Here is a 21,391-nt window from a genome sequence, read left to right on the forward strand (position 1 = left end):
GGGAAACAGCTGCCCTCCTCCTCCTCGACCTATCAGCCGCATTCGACACTGTCTGCCACCACACCCTAACAACCCGCCTCCACCACGCAGGGATTCAAGGAGAAGCTCTGGACTGGATCACCTCCTTCCTCACAGACAGAACTCAGAGAGTCCGCCTCCCTCCCTTCCGATCAGCGGCCACCAAGATCATCTGCGGCGTTCCTCAAGGATCCTTGCTCAGCCCCACCCTCTTCAACGTCTACATGAGCCCCCTCGCAGCCATCGCACGCCAACACAACCTTAACATCATATCCTACGCTGACGACACCCAGCTGATCCTCTCACTCACCAACGACCCCGCCACGGCCAAAGCCAACCTCCAAGAAGGAATGAAAGACGTCGCGGAATGGATGAAGCTCAGCCGTCTGAAGTTGAACTCGGACAAGACAGAAGTCCTCCTCCTCGGAACATCCCCCTCCGCCTGGGATGACTCCTGGTGGCGCCTGGTGCTGGGCACCACCCCCATCCCCACGGACCACGCACGCAACCTGGGTTTTATCCTGGACTCATCCCTCACGATGACCGAGCAGGTCAACGCCGTCTCATCGTCCTGTTACAACACCCTGCGCATGCTCCGTAAGATTTTCCGATGGATCCCCACCGAGACCAGAAAGACAGTCACCCATGCCCTCGTCACCAGCCGACTGGACTACGGGAACGCCCTCTATGCTGGAACCCCAACCAAACTACAAAAAAGACTCCAACGCATACAGAACGCCTCCGCGCGACTCATCCTGGACATCCCTCGCCACAGCCACATCTCTGCCCACCTGAGAGACCTGCACTGGCTCCCCGTCAGCAAGAGAATCACGTTCAGGCTCCTCACCCACGCACACAAGGCCCTCCACAAATTGGGCCCCACATACCTCAACAACCACCTCACGTTCTACACACCCACATGCCAACTCAGATCCGCCAGCCTCGCCCTCGCCACCGTCCCACGGATCCGCAGAAGCACCACCAGAGGAAGATCCTTCTCCTACCTAGCAGCCAAAACTTGGAACTCTCTCCCCACCCACCTTCGGCTGACCCAGGACCATCTCACCTTCAGGAGGCAACTCAAGACCTGGCTCTTCGAGCAGTAACATCTCCTACCCCCCCCCCCTAACCCCAGCACCTTGAGACCCTCACGGGTGAGTAGCGCGCTTTACAAATGCTATGATTGATTGATTGATTGATGCGGTGGAGAAGGATCTATTTTAATGGTGTGTGCAGTGAAACCTTAATTTCGGAGAGCAACGTGTAAATCAGCAAACAAAGCCCTTCAGTACGAGGATGCTGGCGCTACAGGAGCTCTCCCAGCACTTCTAGTTCCAGCTCCAACACCTGGGAAATAAAACTTGAAAACCTGCTTTCTTAAGTAAACAAAGCATAGGCCTATCAGGAGCATACCAACTGAATAATGTTTACTCTTCGCTGAATATGTCAAACGATTGCTGCATTGATGGAATCCTTTAAAAACAAGCATTTGCAACGCAATAGGTCTCACATTTACGCGAGTTTGAGCTATTGACATTGTAAATGACAATGCCTTTTATTTATGTTTTGGTTTTTGAAACATAAATAAAATTTACAATGCCAATAGCTTAAACTCACGTAAATGTGAGACCTATTGCATTGCAAATACTTGTTGTAAATTGGTGTAAATTCATTCAGTAGTTTTGGAAATAATAATGGAAATCCACATTTGTATATAGAGGGACGTGGATCATCCGAGGATCCGACATTCAACCAGGAAGTGTTGTCAGTCATCTCGGGACTGGGCTTCAGCAGAGTCCTATGAAGAAAAAATGTAAAGAAAGGAAAAGAGGCTGGCTAGGAATACCCTGACCCCCTAAATGTGGTCCTGTGGTTCCCCCTGCCTTAATAGGGCAAAAAAGCACTGTTGAAAACAAATAACAATTGTGGGCTCTTTCACTTGTTTTGTAAAGAGCCCCAGGTCTCAGGGGCCTTTCTAACATAAAAATGAAGAACGGGTGCACGGGGCCCTTGTCCTAGGGCTTATTATTGACCTATGGACCACCATCTCCCCAGGGCTCTTTTTAATGTAAATGCGAGGGCACATGGACTGCCCCAGGCCCTGGGGTCCACCACCTCCTCAGGGTTTTAAATTAAAAATTAGGGGGGCCATGCAGACCCCCCTGGCCCTGGGGACCACCACCTCCCCGGGGACAAATAGTTTTTTTTAAATGAATGAAGGGGCCTGCACGGTCCCCCTCCCAGGCCACTTACAGCCCCCCCCCCCCTGGATCCATACATGGTCCTGGAGATTGCCATCCCCAAGGCTAGCCCTGCTATGTCCCAGGGTGCCCACCCCAGACATATCTGGGTGCTTTTGATTGGTGGCAGCTGTGTCAGGTCCTGCCAAGCTAAAGCAAACACTTAGGCTCAGAGCTGTCAAAGTGCTCCGACCCTCTGGAAGTGGAGGTTTCATCTCTTTCCCTGATGTCATCAGTGATGTCACTGACCATGCCATGAGTGATGTAATATATGAGGTCATAAGCAGCGCATTGCAGGGGCCAAAGATATAGTTAGCTCAGCTAACTATAACTGCTGAATTTCACTGGTTTTGTTCAAGAAAAACCTGAGCCTAACTATAGCGTCCCTGTAACCTTTGGATTTTTCAGTGAATTTCTAAAAAAAAAATCATTCTATTTCCTAACTATAATGTCCCTGTAACCTTTGATGTTTTAAGTGAATTTCTATGGTTTCTCAATTGGTAATCGTGTTTGCAGAGTGGTGGAGGAAGGGGGCGGGACCTCTGACCAGCTCTCAGGAATCCTCCTGAAAGGGACTTACAGAAGGTAACAGAAGGGCTTCTTGTTCCCCAAGGTCCCTCAGCATCCAAGAGGATTTAATCTCCCAGCCAGTATTGCAGCAGGAGGTGCTTTTGTAGAGTGGTGATGAAAGGGGGCATGACATCCAAAGACCTCACAGCAACCACGCTCTGTGGAACTTACTGGAGGTAACAAGAAGGGTAGTTGGCCGCCAAGCACCCTCTGGAGTCAAGGGAATTTAACCCCCCAACCAGGTGTGCCCCTGGAGGCGCACTTAGAGAGTGGTGGAGAAGAGGGCGTTTTCTCCGAAAACCTCTCAGCAATTCCGCTGTTTGGCCCCCAGGTACCCTGAGCATCAAAGGGGACTTCATCCCCCCACCAGTAGTTCACCAGGAGACGTGTTTGAGGAGTGGTAAAAAAGGCGGCTTGGCCTTCGAAGACCTCTCAGCAATCCTACAGTGTGGGATGTACTGGAGGTAGTAGGAGGGGTAGGTGGCCCCCAAGGGCCCTCTGAAGCCAAGAGGACTTCATCCTCCTACCAGCAATCTCCAACCATGGCCCATGGTTCAGCCCATATTAGTGCGAAAGGCATTTGTAAATTGTTAGCCCCTGTTTGCCATAATGACACCATCTCTAAGACGGCTGCGCATTTGGTGAAACATTGTATGAAACATAATCCAGGGGAGGGTATCCCCACTCTGCCTGGTAATTTTGCACTACCTACTTTTCCATTTGAAGTCCTCCAGATGGATTACATTGAACTAGAGAGATGCAATAATCTTAAGTATGTTCTGTTGGTTATATGTGCATTCAGAAAATGGGTTCAGGCTTATCCCACTACAGATAATACGGCCATTGCAGCTGCGAAGGTACTCCTCAAAGAGTACTTTCCTCGATTTGGCTTGCCCCAAATTATCAGGAGTGACAATGGGTCTCATTTTAATGGGAAAGTGATTACATTGATTTGTGAAGGTTTACACATTAGGCAAAAAATTCATGCTACCAATCATCCGCAGTCAGCGGGATTGGTTGAGAAGTACTCTCAAATTAAAATTGGCAAACATCCAAGAGACGACAGGGTTAAAATAGCCAGAAGCTCTACCATTAGTTCTTTTGTCGACTAGACCAACAGCTCATTCTAGAGTAGGCTTGTCACCCTATGAGGCTGTGTTCGGATGCCCGGCAAATGTATGGGGCATCCCACGTCCTCGAAAATATGCTGATATTGAATATCCTGTGTTGCTTGATTACCTTGGCCAGTTAATAGAAAGTCTATGTTCTATTCACTAACAGGTGCGGGAGTCCCTACCTCCTATATCAGAGGGATCCCGCCCCGACATTCAGCCTAGGGACTACATCCTGGTGCGGAACTTCCAGAGGAAGAAAAGTCTGGAGCCCCGCTGGAAAGGTCCTAAGTAGATTCTATTGGTGACACGGATGGCTGTAAAGGTTGCTGGTCGAAAGAACTGGGTGCATGCCACCCACTGTTGGAGAATTCCTTTGCTGTTGCCATACGACCGGTGGGTCTAAAGGGAATAGGCCACACTGAATGCGAGCAAGTGCCCAGGTTTGTTCCCTTCAGTGATGCCAAATTGACATGGAAACAGACAGATGATGAGAAAGAGGATGTGTTGAATGAAGCTGTTCCACCAGAAATACGAGATATTCACGAGCCTTTGTTCACCGATCATACAGTGCCTGGGGCTGTCAGGTACAATTTGCGCCCTCAGTTGAGGGCCATTGAGTCTAAGGAGAAAAAAGATTAGGGACGGACTGTACAAGATAGGTAGTGCTGAGTAACAGTACCAACGAATAATTGAAATGAGTAGAAATTCTGTGTTTACTCTGCCTTTGTTGTTTGAACATTAGTTAGGGAAAAAGTATACTCTGCTGGTATATCACCTTTATCGACGTGGGATAGCTTAGAAGAGCTTAGGACATAGCAAGCTCCACTGTCTGTGCTCGAGAGCGCCAACTTATTGATGGACAATAGGAGCCTGTACCAGTGAGGGTCTGATGGACACTGGGAACTTTATATTTTCTTGTATTTTACTCCTTTGATTTCATTATGCACCCTTTTGGTAGAAAGATTATAGAGGAGGAGCAGCCAATGGTTCCTATTGCACAGCATAGTATGATGTGGTCAAGAAAAAGCTAAATAATATGTGTTGCTCTTTTGATTTTGCTGATAATAATACTGTGTGGGGTTTCATGGGTTTTGGAAGAGGCTTAGGGCCTCATGTAGGTAGCCAAATACCGGTTGGTAACGGCCGATTTTCTGTAATTATACCGTTACCGACCGGTATTTAGGCTTTTGGTATGTAGGGGGACAATTTCTGTATTCGGACTTTACCGAATCGGTAAAATTACCGAATCGGTAAAATTACCGATTCGGTAATTTTACCGATTCGGTAAATTCCGAATACAGAAATGAGATGTAGGGGGAGTGTGTGGGTGATGTTTAGAGTCGGTATTTACCACCAACTAATAGTTGGTGGTAAATGAAGAATGGATGTGGAAATGCATTTCAAAGCGCCTACAAGTGTGCAATGTGGCAGACATACATGCCCTTAGGGCATGTATGTGTGCCACAAGTGCACACATGGCCGTTTCAGGGGTGCAACAGGGTGTCATTGTGACACCCTGTCACCCTTGCATGTGTTCCCCCCATTACCGAATCGGTATTTACCGATTCGGTAACGAGGCATACCTTCCCATCAATGGGAAGGTATGCCTCATTACCGAATCGGTAAATACCGATTCGGTAATTACCGAATTTTAACGAATCGGTAATAATTACCGACTCATTACCTACATAGCATTTACCACTTCATAAATACCGAATCGGTATGATTCGGTATTTATGAAGTGGTAAATGCAAGCCCACCTACATAAGGCCCCCAGTGCGCAGTAAGGGTAAGGTCATTTCACCGGGACGAGGTAAAAGAACAGTTCCGAATAATGTATTTTTGGAAACACAAAATAGGTTCTTTGGTGAAGGGACCGCTTGTTACCCCACTCAATTTGTCACCAGCCTGTGGACTGCATATCCATTGTCACTCGTAAATTATACATATACTCTACCACCCCAATTTACAGAAGTGAAAGGTGTGTTTGGTTTTGGTTATCTGGGGCCATGTCTATACCATAGAAAGCCACTGCAAGTGGGTTATCCGGGTTGTGATGATAATACATATTGCGATAATTTTTATATGGAAGAACAGAATGTAACATTAGTAGGTTTGCATTATAAGGAATTGACAGTCCCTCGAGTGGCTGGTTATTACCATGCTTGTTGTCCTATTGTGAACAGTACGATACTTCATTGTATATCAATTGTTCAGGAATAGTGTTTCACAAATACAAAATCCCTTTAGTAAATAAAGAGGATCCTAGTACATTTTGAATGAATTCTAGGTATGCTGCCGTCGATTATGAGGGGCTGATTTATGCACACCAAGGGTTTTTCTTTTTGTTTAATGGGACTTATTTCAATGTCTATAATGGTATAGATGATATAGCTCTTGGAATGGTATTGTCTTTGGGGGTGCCTTGTAAATATGCCAAGACTAAAATAAGATGGGCTAAAAGTACACTAACTAAAGAATTCTGTGAGGGAGTGACCGATATAGAGGTCAATAATTATAGTAATGGTATCACTTTTGGTTCCATCCTTTCCTCTATTTTCACATTGGGTGGCACTTCAATGGCCAGGGGTGAAAAAGCTAGAGAATACTTTGGATGCAAGCTGAAAATTCTATCTAATACTACAATGGCAGCTTTGCGCGACATCACAACTCAGTTGGAGAGTATGCGGATATATTCGGAACAGACTAGATATGCAGAGGATTTTATCCCAGCTAAAAGTGATGGAGTATGCGCAATAGTTGGCAATCAATGTGTGGTCTGGATCAAGAATATGGAAAAGAATATTACCAAACACATTCTAGATAATCTTGAAAACGTTAAAGGAATAGAGAGTCTGAATTGGAGTTGGTCCCTTTTAGGCAGTTGGGGCTGGATCCTTGAGAAGGTGATTTATCTTATTGTGGCATTGATGCTCTGCTGTATCCTCGTTCAGTGTCTCCCTTTTTGTTGTTCCTAATGTGCCACTTTTTCCACACCCAAAAAGAAAATATCAATTCATGACACAAATGCCGCTATAATGCTTCATGAAGATTTTGATGATTTGATGAACATAGATGAAGGAATATTTGAGAATTCATCCCTCCTTGCTGTTCCACTGCCTGATGTTGATAATATGGGATGTTCCTAAGTGTATCTCAATTTGATATTCTGCTATCGTTTGCAATTCTGTTCTTTTCTTCTGGAGTTGAAAATGTTTTAGCTCATGCTAAAAGAAGGGTCTGTTAGAATAGATTCGAGATTGTTTATGCAGTGCCCTATATATGTTAGCATTCGCGTCACCATTTTCTGTTCAGGCCCCATTTTTTAATCATGATCAAAACTAATCATTTGCTGTTTCGGAGAAAAACCTCTGTTAAGTTTTGTTTCTGAAATGTTAGGTTTTGCTTTAGTAATGAATATGGACTGTTCATATTAGTGCATACCTTTCTCAATAGATAGAGGCCCTCTCACACTTGTCTGGTGTTGGGCGCAGGGTGAAACAACCTTGGACTGTATTAGGTTGTGTGAGATTTGAGAACCAAAACCTATTTTTTGTTTTTCACCATCCAGTTGCATCTGACTAGAAAATTCTACTGTGGGTGTGCCTTTGCCCGGGTTTGAAATGTACACAATGTATCTCTATGCTTGTTGAATTCAGTTCCATCTGTACCACTCTTCGAGACTGTGCAGACGGGGCTCTACTCTGAGTGCATCTGAATAAAATAATTATTGGTATATTTTCCACTGTTCTTCCGACTCTTCCTTTGATATGGAAGGCTGAGAGGTGGTCCAAGGAGTCCAATGTGGCCCCAAGGGGGTCACTTCCTTCATCTACATTCCCAATCAGGTGTAGGTTAGGTTGGCCATTGGGTCCTGATTAATTGCCTAAGATCCTTTTGGAATACGCATGGAAAGAAACATGTTGACCTCTGTTTACATCACCGCTTGAGCTGTCATTGATCATTGTTCCCAGGACAGCCTCCTTTTGTTTTTACTCATGTCAGGAGGACCTACATAATACACTTAACAAGGTACCTTTTTCACACATTCACACCAAATCTACACACACAGCACCCTCACTCATATACTTCATCATGGCATCTTATTTTTAAAGATATCCAGCAAAGAGCCCCTTTATGGGGACCCATTGGCATTACAGAGCTGACCCAATGAGGAGCTGCCCGAAGATGAAGCATGACACCTATCTGGGTGTGTGAGGGCTATTGCTTCTGATTAATCGGATCCCTTCGATCCAGTTTGATCAGCCCTTTTCAACTGACAGCCTCCTCCCTCCCCTCACATTCCTGCAGAGGAACAGCATACTTCTGTGAACACAGCATCTTCAGCATCCTGTACAATGTACATAAATCTCTAGGTCCATTTTCACCTTCACTTGGAATTTGTTGCAGCTGCCATTGCCACACACCGTGATACAAAAACCCCAAACCAAATAACATGCCTATTTCAAGGCTTGTGGATGAGTTATTTTGAGGGTTGCATCGACTTGTGGCTAAGGTGGAATACTGCCATCCCTAGAACTTTGGAATACCTTCTATGTGTGGTTGGAACGTCGCTTTTTTCCTCACATCAACGTCACCTGTCCACAATCAAATCCCACAAATTGCTTTGATTTGACTTGACATGTGATTGCATCTTACGCATACTTTTCCTTTTACTCAAGAATGGTTGTCTTAAGTGGCTTAGATAACTCTTTCTCTATGAATGGGAGATGTCTAGCAGAATAAGACGTCTAATGCCAACTCTATTCACCTGCTAAGTGCTCCTCTAGGCTAAAGGCGATGAACAGTGTTTGTGCCTGAAACCGATGATCTGGTTGTCGGTTCGTGCACGCATTTTGCAGGTAAAACCTTGTAAAATATGAGAGGAGAAGAGGTTAAGATTCTATGTTTTGAGGTTTGTTGGATCGTGGGGAGAAATACAAGTAGTATTTCTGCATTATGCTCCATCGGACCTATGCATCTCCAGATGGGCACACAACTACAGCGGGGGAAACTCCAGCCCACGGGATTGGTATTTGCTGCCCATGATAACTCCCAATATTATTAAGGTTCCTGTAATGAGTACACAGGCTTCATCGCCGAGCTCTCAGCTCTGGGAAGGTACCCACAGGAATGACTTTGACCTTACCACCGAAATTCCTCAGGGTTGAATTTTGCTGATTGATGGTCACCAACGTTGTACCTCCCCACTCTACCAACATAGCTCTCTGAGGCAGAAAAAAGTCATCTGCAGTCTTGTAAAATCACACTACGGTGTACTGTGAGAAAAACACTCTTATATTCATGGTAAGTTGATAACTATTTATTCGTGCTAATTTGGAGGCACCTAAACATTACAAATAATTTAAAAAATAATTTTGGGTAGCGAATGTAGGATTTCTCTGTATCTTTCACCCAAGTACGAAGCAGCAAAACAGTAAACCTTGATATTAATTACAACCCCTGTTATAATTGTGTGATTGTGTCAGCGCCAGGATACCCTCACCGGTGATGGTGTGTTTTGCAAGTACACATAACATTAACACGCTGATGTTTTATTCCTTTCAATTCGCAAGGTTTCCTTTTCTAGTCTCGTATTACAATCCATAACCGCAGCGTTTGTTTCTGAAACATTGGGCTTCCTGCGAGGCCTCATCTTTATGCATAGCATCCTCTTCCCTCTGCAAATAGGACATTAAATCTATGCAAATGCGTAGGGCGCGCGGGACACATCGGCAGTTTGGACTCGCATAACAATGTCAAGATTAGGCAACCGTTTTTTTTTAGTTTGCTTTTCTGACACATTTTGCTCAACTATCTCTTTTCTCGCACCTTCCCCACACCACCCTTTCTCTTAAGCGGAGTTGACACAGGTCAATACCTTTGATGGAAAGTAATAATCAGGCCTATTAAGTGATAAAGGTTTACTCTGTAACAGCTGTGCTGGCGGGAGAGGAGAGCTTGTCTGGTTAATGAATCGTGAAACAATCAGGCAGTAGCCATTTGTGTTTAGATCTGTAAATATGCTGCGGTTCAAGTGCCAGACCACGCACGGCACTCCAGCTGGGGGCACAGATGGTCACACTCAGAGCAGCAGGAGTGCAAAGAAAGGCTTTTTTTTTAACACAAATAATCTCTCTTATCCCATATTGCACCTCTCGAAGCTGACTTAAGACTGAAAAAAAAACGCGTCGAGATCAGCCCCCGCACAGGATGACGGGACCCATCTGTCACTTTATTTGATATATATCTCTTTTACCGCCTAGCGAGCAACTCACCCACCTCCCCGTGCAAAGTAAAAAAAAAGTCATTGAAAGGGCATCGTTTACCAACCATGTTGTATTATCGTTTGGCATATGCTGGGCTGAATGTACAACGCTCGCACGAGCCAATCTCGTCTAGATTTCTGCATTCGTTTGCATGCAGCCAGCTCTGACCTGTAAGGTTAGCTGCTGATAGTCACAGGACACCAGCAAAGGACTGCTTGTCAGCCTTCAACACGAGGGAGGCAGGAGCAGATATTTACAGGAATCCAGCATAAAAACATGCACCGATGGCTTTCAGTCAGCTAAGGCCCTAAGCAGCCTTCATTTTGTAAAAAAATGTTTTGCATATTTATATAGCGCGAACTCGACCCGAAGGTATTGGAGCGCTTTACATAGCACCGTATTTACATTACACATTCAGGCACGGGGAGTTTAAGTGATTTGCCCAGAATCACAGGATGTGGACGCGACCTCGAGGCTCGAACCCTGGTTTCCTGCACCAGAGGCGGCAGCGCAGCCGACGGACCACATCCTCATTTGCATACCATATACAAACCAATGAATAGCCATCGGGAGACATATTTTGATATGCGAACCGCATAAAATACATTGAACGAAAACATTTTTATTCTGCGCTGGACCAAGAATAGAGAAAGTGGCTCACAACATTTTGCTGCAATGTTGTGATGTTGGAGTGGCAGATTTATAGTTGATTGTTACCTGTAAATCTCCTGACTTGTGGTGGAAGTTGTGAGTCCGCCATTGCCGCATGTTCCCCACTCCCCCTGGTGAAGAATTTGGCAGTTGAATTAGTGCTGTTGTCCTATCCCTATGGTTGTGGTAACTCTGTCGATGTATTCTCCACTGGTGTTAAGCCTGCCAACATTGACATTACTATTGTCTGAAAATGGATTGATTTTTAGTTACAGGGGTGTAGCCTCAAGTGTTGCAGCTTGTTCAGTGGCACTGAGGCCCAAAGGGCTACGGAGTCCATTCTGCTCTGCACTGTATAATTCTAAGCTAAAAAAGGGCAGCTATAAACACAAAATTGCCTGAATTTATCTACGAGCGACAATGAACATTCAGTGTATGTTTACACATTCAAAAACGCTGTCTTTCATCTTAATCACTGCAGACTAAAGTAAGGGGAAGACTATTGAGCCGTCTGCCATGTAAATAGAAATGTTTCTTTGCTATGGACCTGGCCGTCGGATAAATAGTAGAGATTATTTACAATTTGGCCACTGGCCTTGCAAATACAAGAAAAACTGCACTATTTCCCCAACAGCTGGCCAAATCATAGTCATTCTGTACAATTTGGCCAGTGGCCCTGGAAGTGACACAAAAGCTTTGATATTTTATCCAGCCACTGGCTAAACAGTAGAGATCCTGCACTTTTTGGGTGGTGGCCATGCAAATAGCAAATCAACTTCTCTATTTATCCAGCGTATGGCTAATTAGCAGACATTATGTACTGTTTGGCTGGCAGGCATACAAATGACAAATAAATATTACAATTTACCTGGCTTGTATCGAATTAGGAAATATTATGTACTCTTTGGCCTGCTATCGAGCAAATAGCAAAGAAATGTCACTGTTCACCTGATCACTTTCTACATAGCAAACATTGGGCACGGTTTGTCCAGTAGCCTTGTAAACTGTCAAGAAACTTTAACCAATAGCTGGCAATCCATGCGAATAGCAAATGAAATTACTTGAGATTTTTTTCTTGGCTTCCGGCTAAATACCAATAAATATATATTGTATGGCTGGTGGCTTTGCAAAGGGTAAATTAGTTTCACTATTTACACAGCTGATGGCTAGATAAGAGATATGATGCACTTTTTGGAAGGCAGCCTTGCAAAAACCAAAGAAACGTATTTACCTGACCACAGACTACATAGCAGACATTGCTCTATTACTTACCGGTAATCTTCATTACTCCGGGTCCCGTTGTCCTCGTCCCATTCAATTACTAGTGGAGATAACTAATCTCCCGACAGTAAAAAGACAGAGGAATGCTGGGACCCTAACCCTGCCCCGCCCACTTGGAGTACATAAGCAGTACTTACCCAACATTCCGCTTGAACAACCAAGCCCCCAACAGGAAGGCCGGTCGTCTGGTAGGGAGGGCGGGTTCTATTAATGGGACGAGGACAACAAGACCCGGAGTAATGAAGATTACCGGAAAGTAATAGAGCATTACCCCCAGGTCCCTTATGTCCTCGTCCCATTCAATTACTAGTGGAGTATACCAAACAGAAAAAGCTGGCCTTTCAAAAAAAAACAGAAGCCAACCCCGAAAAACACACCAAAGGCAGCAACTGAAGGAAGCAAACAGGCACAACCCCCGGAAACCCCAGGCAGAGCACCCAGACAGGAGGTCGCCACACCAAGCAGGGACGCACCCAACAAAACCAAGGGAGACCAAGACGAGGAAGCAGATAACCAACAAAGGACATTCAGCAAACAGCAGGAGCACCCCCCAGCGAACAAGGGAAGGGAAGAGCACAGACACAAAAAACAACCGAGGCAGCCAAGAACAAAACAGCGACGAGGGCACCCAAAGAAGAAGCCTAACGGCCCACCAGGCAAGCAAGCCAGAACCGGGCAACAGTAACAAACCAAGGACTGGACCCAAGAAAAACCTGAAGGATACAGCGACAGCCAGGAGACAGCCAACCAGAACGCAGAGAACCCACGCCAAAAACGGAAAGCAGCAGAAGGGAAACAGGCCCAAAGGCAACCAACACCCGACCTGAATCGGGCCAGAGAAAAAACGAAGAGCAGACCAAGGGAGCCCACAGCACAAAAAAGGCCCAGAAACCCACCAAGGGCAGGACCAACCAGACCAACCAGAACGACCCGGCCCCAGAGAGCCCAGAGGACAAAGCCAAGTCACTAGGGAAAACACGAACAAAGACCCAAAAAGCCACCCCACAGGGCCCCAGGAGTCAGAAGGAAGCAGGCCCGGCAGAAACCAGAACCCAGCAGGCCAAAACGCAGACAAGGAAACAAGGCCCCAAACACAACCAGGAAGCCTGAGCAGCAAGAACCGACAAGGGCAACCCCCAAGGAGAACGAGACCAGGGGAAACAAAGAAGAAAGGGGAACCAGAGGGAACCCATACTCCAAAGAACACAGCCCCATCAGAACACCCCAACCGGAAACCCAGGGCAACCGAAGAAGCAAGCCACAGCTCGGAGAGGGCACACTCCGACCACCAGAGAAGGGGCACAACAGACCCCAAACGGAACAGGCAGCTGACTGAACGACCCAGAGAACCCAAGAGCAGAGCAAGGGAACCTCAAGGGCGCCAATACCAGCAGCATACCAGCCAAACCACAGACCGCCGAAAGAACAAGCCAGCCAGAGGCGCCCCCAAACAGATCAGGCAGAAGGCAAGACCCACAATACACAGGCCAAAAAAGATTGGAGGCCAACAACCCGGAGCCGACAGGGGCCCAAAGGAGCAGGACAGGCCTAAGCACCACAGCCCAGAAACACCAACCCACGAGGGGAAAGAACCCCCAAAAACATAGCCCAGTGTGAGAAGTTGGCCTGGCATATGCTGGTCACTAGTTATAGTGGCCACCTTGCACCAGTCCAATTCGACTCTTATGGTAGATAGGTTTAAGACAACCTTTTAAAGAAAGCTATCCTAGTGGTATCTGTGGAGAGCAGCCTTCAGGCTAAGTCTCTGAGGAATGTAAAGCAGCTTGTTTTACATTATAATCTCTTGAATTACCAAATGAAAGGACACCACACAGGTATATATATCAAATATATATGTATTTATTTCTAGACACACTCTACTAATCTCTTTATGAGATTAGATGACAGGAACACATTCAAATATCAACGTTTCACAATAAGTTAAGCACAAATATGGGTGGGGCCCTAGGGGCGTACCAGACCATATACTAAAAAAGAGGTTTAGGAATGTCGACTTGCAGAGGGACAAGGCCTTGAGCCTGTAGAATTGCTGGGGCTTCACTAATGCAGCAAAAGCAGGTAAGTAAAAGACCCTCGGGAGACGCGTGCAGTGTGAGAACACAGCCGCGGGTTCCCGATTGGTTTCAATGGAGCAAGTCGCGGTTGGATTTTTAAAGTTTTAGGGTACTTCGAGGAAGTCTACACGCAAGCCACTTACAAGGTAAGTAATTCGAGGGCCAACACACACTTGGGCACCGGATTGCATGAGTTACCTCACCCAGGGAAGCCGGGTGCATAGGTGTCTTTTGGTGTCGGGTCGCGTCGCTGTTTTCTATGGAAGCCAAAGAAGATTTGCTACTTGCGAAGACTGAAGAAGTGTCCGGTGGAATCCAAGGCTGGATTCAAGATGAAGATGACCTGAAAGCAGAAGGGACAGTGTTCACAGTCACTTGCCAGTGACACGGGGCCAGGAAGATGGATGCCCACGGAAGTCGGGTGATTTCAGGTGATCAAGGGTGTTTGGACTCTTCGCTCACGAGGACCAGGAGGCATTGATGATGACCAGCAGCTGGATTCGGAGTGTTCCACAACGTCTGGAGCTTACTAAGGTATCAGCAACCGGATTGGAGCCAACAAGCCTTGGCAAAAGGAAGTCTTGTGGAAAGTGAGTTAAGTCAATGGTGCAGACCAGCAAGGTCTGATGGACTCACCCAGCGAGGGTAAGTGAGGGCAGACCTGGAGCAACCAGGAGAGTCCTTTGGTTTGATCAGAAAGTCTTCAGAGGACCCACAAGTCAACGGGCAAGGGATCGCAAAGACGCCTCATGAGGAAATGCTTTACAGGAGCCCACGGTCACTCGGGATGGGGTTGGCCTCTGATTTTCAGTGCACAACCTGCTGGAGGCTTGGGCCACAAATTGTGCAATGCACAAGTTCGTAGAACATCGTGAAGGGGTTGCACTCCACAATAGTGCATGGTACCCGGGTATTGCTGTTCCTCATCACTCGTGGGGTTCACTCGCCTCAGCTCTGCTGGGGACTCACAATGGCCATCGAGAATACAGGAAATTCACTTCCAGGGCTGCAGGGACTTCGGACTCCGGCGGGAGCGGGAATGTTTGCGACCTTTGATTAGAGTTTTTGGCGGCTGCCAAGAAGGGGAGTAACTCTTTGACTCCAAGGGAGTCACTGGTGTGGGGGCATGATTCCAAGTTGTATTACACCAAACACGACATGTTTTGATGCAGTCATTCCAAAGTTAGCATTTACCGTTGGGTTATAATGCACTTAAGAGTATATGGTTTAACCGCATCCACAAACAGCCACAGAGAATAGACTCTGCCAGCTGCAGAGGGGTCCTGCTCATGCAGAGGCCACCCCTCACATTGTAAACCAAGCACCCTGCCCTCAGGATTGATAGGGCCTGCCTTAGGGGTGACTGATAGGTTTATGTGCGTGTGTATGGTGAGATATAGGAACCTATACCTCAGTGAGGAGTGCTAACACTACCTCACCCAGGCTGCAGTAGCAGGCCTGTGGTGTCAGATTTAGTCTGCTTCCCAGGGCTGGCATAATACATGCTTCAGCCCCTGGTAGGCCTGTGAAGTACCTATGCCCTTGGTACCTAGGGTACCATATACTAGGGGCTCATAAGGTACCACAGTATCCAATCACTAGTGCATCTAATATGCACTCCAAGTTCTTTAAGGGAGTAAGCAGATAGGCTGGGGTCCTGGATAGCAGGATCCCAGCCAGACTAGTCAAAAACCATTCAAACACCACGGAAAAAGTGGGGGCAACCATGCAGTCAGATTCCACCTTCCTACACCCAGCCACAGAGGCAACAGAAGCCAGGGCAGAAGCCAAGCAGACCGCACAGGCAAACCAAACCCCATGGCCCAGTACGCAACAAGGGAGGGCAGGGACAGGGGAGAAACCCCCAGGGTAGAAAGCGGGCAGCAGAGGACCAAGCAGCCGGGAAGCCAGAGCCAAAGCCAAGCAACCCGCCTAAACAGAAGGATCCGACGGCCCAACCCACACCCGGGAAGGCCAAAAATAAGAAGGCCCCAGGCAAAGCAAAGGCCAGGAGGGAGCAGAGAACCCCGACACCGAAACGGTGGAACGAGCAGGACCCAAACCAAAAGAAGGCAATAGCCCAAAGGCCCGAACTCGCAAGGGCCAAGAACATGGAGGACACACGGCCCCCCACCACCCCACAGGGGAACAGAGACCCAGAGAGGCCACAGAAGAGAAAGAGACCCCAGCAGCCAAACGGAGGAACCCGAAGGCCGAGAGCAACCAGCTCAGGGACAGCACAACAGGCAAATCAGGCAAAAGGACAACCACCCAGAGGAAGCCTACAGCACCCTCAAAACCTGGGCAGACCCCATCCAGGCATGAATCAGGACCAACCGAGCTGAACCACAGAGAACAGAGGAGAGCAGGCGCAGGAAGGGAGGCAATGCAACAAGCCACCAGACCCCCTCAAAACACAGCCGCAGAACCCCAGAGAAGCAGTGCCTGCCAACAACCGCACAGGCAAAAAGACCACCACTGGACACCCCCCCCAGGGGGAGAGGAGGCACCCCCCAACCAACACCCCCAGAGGGAACAGGCAACTAGGGAAAACAGAAGCAGGCGACAGACCAATACAGACCCAGCTGGAGCCAAGAGGTCACAACGGCAAGAACACACCACACCCGCAAGGACAAGGACTCATCGGCAGAGGGACCAGCCTGTTAGGAATCATCATGCATGTCTCATTTGTCATCACCCTTTTGGTTTGCATATTAATCATGTTCCAGTCCTTTACTAATCATGTAGACATGGATAGGGCTTATCTCTTTATGTTGTGTAATGTATTTACCAAGGTCTGAGTCCTGTTCCTATTTTTCGCGCATTACCAATGCTTGTTTGTTGCATTGCCAATGCCAATGCTTGTTGGTTTGCTTGTATAGCAGTTAGCAATTACCGAGGAAAATGTTCCAGAACAATCACGTACACGACGCAAGAGCCAACGCCCTCATATCAGGTATAAATACCTGCACCCAAGGCATCATGATTGCTTGGCTTCCCATGCTCTTCTTTCCTGATTCCTAGAAGGCCTTCCTGATTCCTAGAAAGCTGGTCCGGACATCTGAGCCCACCTTGAAGAGCGCACACAACAGATACATCAAGGACACGAAGCTAAGTACTGAATTAGCTTTCCTTTCACTGTGTGGGAGTTGGAAGTACTGAGTGTGCTTTTAAAGAAGACTTTCCTTTTTAACTTTTCCTTTAACTGCACGCGTGCTGGAAATCACTGCTTGTGCTTTTAAGAAGACTTTTCTTGGACATACGTTCTTTGCTCTGCATTTGTGCTTTGACATTTTGTTTTATAGACAGCAGCGCTTACATTTATAAAGGAAGCCTTTCGTTTGGAACATTGTTTTGAGCTATTTGAGGCTGAACTATTTGAGAAACAAGCTCTGTGTGTGCTTTAAAACATTTTGTTGTTTTAAGGAGCTTTACTAGAGTCAAGAATTCCATTCAAGGAGGGGCGTGGCCAAGTGCGGACTGAAGATGGCCGCGTAGTGTGCAAGCTCCGCTGACCATCCCAGCCCCACGTCTATCCTGAATGACTATCCGCAGCACCCGTCGACAGCCCCTGACGTCGGAGCATCAGCGGAGCCCAACCTGACTACTCCGGTTCACAGTTCGTGTCCGACGGGGGAGATATCACCCCCGGAGAGTTGCGGCCTGCTATGAGGCCTACAGCCGGGACCCACAGTGGCGAAGATTGCCGGAAGAGAGACCCGGCCGGCCTGACTCCTTCGAGCAGTGCCGCCGCAATTCCCCTTATCGGAGCAGCGGGGAGGCATTTGAGACTTGTGGCAGCGGCGGTGATTGCAGAACCGTGCAACAGATCCGGTGAGGCAGAAGGGCATAATTTATGTGACAATGCAAATCGTGCCGGCCATGAGTCAGTCAATGGCGGCGGCGCGCTCCTCACTGCTGTGATTCTCCCTCTGCCTGCCCGGTCGGTGCTGACCCCTGCCATACTCTCTGGCTGGAAGAGACCCTGCTATGTGCATTTTTTGGCTCTACAAGGCTCTGGAGTGAACCCCCTGGAGACTTGGTGGCCCCCTGTACCTTCTCCTTTATCAAGGCAGCGCGAGGCTGGAGGAGGCTGCGGAAGGTTATTCTGGAGGTCAGTGGAATTTTACGCTGCTGAGCAAATGAACACCTTTCCCCTCTTATGCCCATCTCTAATTTGACTGCCAGCTTCCTGGGTTGTTACAGCTGCCAAGGTCCAATTTAAGGGGCTCATATCCCTGGGGGAAGCAGGAACTGGTGCAGGATCTCCAGATGTTAAATGGTAGCGGCAGTTGCAGTCAATAACCTTTCAAGGATTGCCCGGCGGTAATCGCCTCCTATACCATTCGATGATTTAACCAACAAAAGAGGCAGGCGCCGGAGACTGGAAGGCAGGAAACAAAGTTTTTATTCCGTCGGAGTCGAACACATCAGATCAGACAGCAAGGTATCGTCACGAGGTGCTCTACCTGCATCTCTGAGGCCTGGCCTCTTATACACAGGTTTATGACTTTATTACAGGTTTATCATACATGGCACATTCTTGAGATCGCTTTGATACATGAAAGAACATCCTCAGAATCCCCACTTCAAGCTCGTTCCCACACATATCTACAGTGGAAGTCCCCACCCCACCCACAGTAGGAGATGGCTATCACACAGCTGGACATTCCGCCAATTCCCGGGGGTGTGTGCGACCGGTCGGGTCTCAGGGGGTGGGGGGCCTTGATCTACTGTAATCCCTTTGATGTGGGGTGTTTCCCTTACAGTAGGGGCAATAAACTGCATCCGCAAGGCTAGGTGATGGCCTGGGATCGGTTCGGACAATTGGGTGCAGAGGAAGGGGGTTATCAAAGGGATGCATGACCATGTATGGGATGTCGGTCAGGCGTGGGATGTGGTTCCATGGCAGGGTCGCGCAGAAGGAGAGGGTTTATGGCCCGTGTATGAGAGAGCGGGGGGTGGCCGGCGCGTGGGGGGCTGCTCGCAGCGCCAGGGGGACACGCTGGCGATCGGCAATGAGCAGGGAGAGAGACCAGGGTGCCTACAATGGGTGCCGTGCGTTTTCTGTGCGTGGCGCTGGGGAGAGGCAAGATGGCGCAGATAATGTTCAGTTTGCAAGCTAAATTTCCACAGTCCTCCCTTTTCACATATCTCGCCAGCTTGTTTAGTTCGGATCTATCCCCATAATACTACGAACTTCTATCTCGTACAGGGCTTTCATTCGTTCCACTTCAAAGTTCAAAGTCTTAGGGCAGATGCAGTTCATAAAAAGCAAACATACAGGTGGCAGACACTGAATCCCCAAGCAACATCCACATAGTATCACGATCGGTATTAGGATAAACGAGAACAACCTCCACCCACAGTTCTTTATTGTGTCCCCAAACCAACTCCCAAGCGACCATCCTTCCTGTTCCTGATGAATCTCTGAGGAAAGTCTGTGGAGGTGTTCGATCGCCTTGTAGACTGAGGGTGAGTTGTCCGGTACGTAGGTACAACAGCTGGATCCAATGATGCGGCATGCTCTTCCACGGTCAGCCAGAACCACATCTAGAACAAGGCGGTTCTGAAGAGCCACCAGGCGGACGGCCTGTAGCTCGGCGGTGTTGTTGGTGAGGATGCCAGCCGTAATGTTCATTGTTGTTTCGACTGCCTGGGTTAAGTGGCGGATGGCACGGCTGTTTGCCATTGGGCCCCAAAGTGGAACAAGTCCTTTTACTGCGTCCATGAACTGTGCTCCGGTGGAGTCGGCTTGCACAATGTCTTTGGCACGTTTCTGTCGGTGATGGTTTGCTGGAGCCACATATGTCGGAGGAAGGACAAAAGCGATGTAGCAGGTGCCTCCCCAACCTTTCGGAAGCCAGGTGTAGGCCTTAGTACCACAGACGAAGTACATATTTGGGGAGGTAACAAAGGAGGGTGGATCAACTGAGTCCAATGTTCGGGTGATGAGGCAGGAGCTGTGGCCCACCAGCTGCGCCCCCAGGCCTTCGAGGCACACAAGTCCAGTGATGTTGATGACGGATAGGGCCACTGTTAGGGTGGCGGCCGTTCGTTTCCGGAGGTAAGAGAAGGTGGGTCTGGCTGGGTTGTTAAACACCTGCATTTCAACTCGTTCTTTGGCAGGGATGTCCATGTGAAAGGAAGTGTTTGATCTCAGAGGACAGAAGGGGGCAGAAGTTTTTCCAGTTTTGTTCAGCCAGAACCCATGGTAGAAGTGTGACACAGTTTTGCCGGAAGTGGCATTGTCCTTGTAGCTTTCTTGCAGGAGGATTAGCCAGGCGAGGCAGGAACCATGGACAGAAAAAGGTGAAGGGATGAAAGGGATAGAGTGTCCAGTGGCATGTGGTAGCAATCCACAGATCCAGCAATTAGTGGCATTGGAGGCAAGATTGTGTTGGTGGAGCAACTGCACAAAAGAGTTATTCCAGAACTCCTTACGCCTTTCTCGGAGTTGGGGTGAAAGTGAGATCAGATGGTGTTCTTTCATGGTGGTAGGTGGAACGGTGGTCAGCAATGTCTTATGAGCGGGTGCGCTCTCCTCCATGATCCAGAAGGTGACCATGAGGAGAAGGCAAAAGAGAAGGGTAATAAAAAGTGCGATAGTCTTTGAGCTGTGCATTTTGTCAGTCTTTGGGTTTTTGTAGTGGATCTTCGGACGTCCGGTTGCTTCCATCATCTTCATGTCGGGTGCTTCCATCATCTTCAAGGGACTCGGTAGCGGGCAGAACCACAGACTTTGTTTAATTTCTCTTCTGGAGGCCTTTGGGGTGATTAGGCTACCGTTTTGAGATTTCGACTTAGTTCGTGGTCTGCTTAGCCGAGGTTCCCTCCTTTCGTCGCAGGTTATACCCTTCCTTGGATGGCACAGTGGGATCGGGATATTTCATTAATTCAAGTGTCTCTGTATCCGGGTAGCAGCTCAGGGATGGTCGGTCTTTGTCCAGGGGTTCCTCTTGGGCGGTGATGTTGTCGGTTGTCGTCAGGGTCGGTGATATCTTCTTACAATGGTGTGCGTGCAGCCAATTACGCTTCCCCTCCACTCGAAGAGCTGTTCGGGTGGTGATTAGGACTTGCAGGGGGCCCGTCCACCGGGGCTCCAGACTCTTGGTGCGCTGGAAGTTACGCACTAAGACAAAGTCACCGGGTTGGATGTCGTGCCTGGGGCC

The 21,391-nt window shown here is 48.0% G+C and overlaps 1 long non-coding RNA gene across 2 annotated transcripts in view; it reads left to right on the forward strand.

The window, feature by feature from the left end:
* Positions 1-21,391, forward strand: part of LOC146861781 (uncharacterized) — an 819,473-nt gene that overhangs the window by 477,269 nt on the left and 320,813 nt on the right. The gene's annotated exons all lie outside the window — the stretch shown is intronic.

Source organism: Triturus cristatus, chromosome 2_2 (genome assembly GCF_964204655.1).
Source record: "Triturus cristatus chromosome 2_2, aTriCri1.1, whole genome shotgun sequence".
Lineage (NCBI taxonomy): Eukaryota > Metazoa > Chordata > Amphibia > Caudata > Salamandridae > Triturus > Triturus cristatus.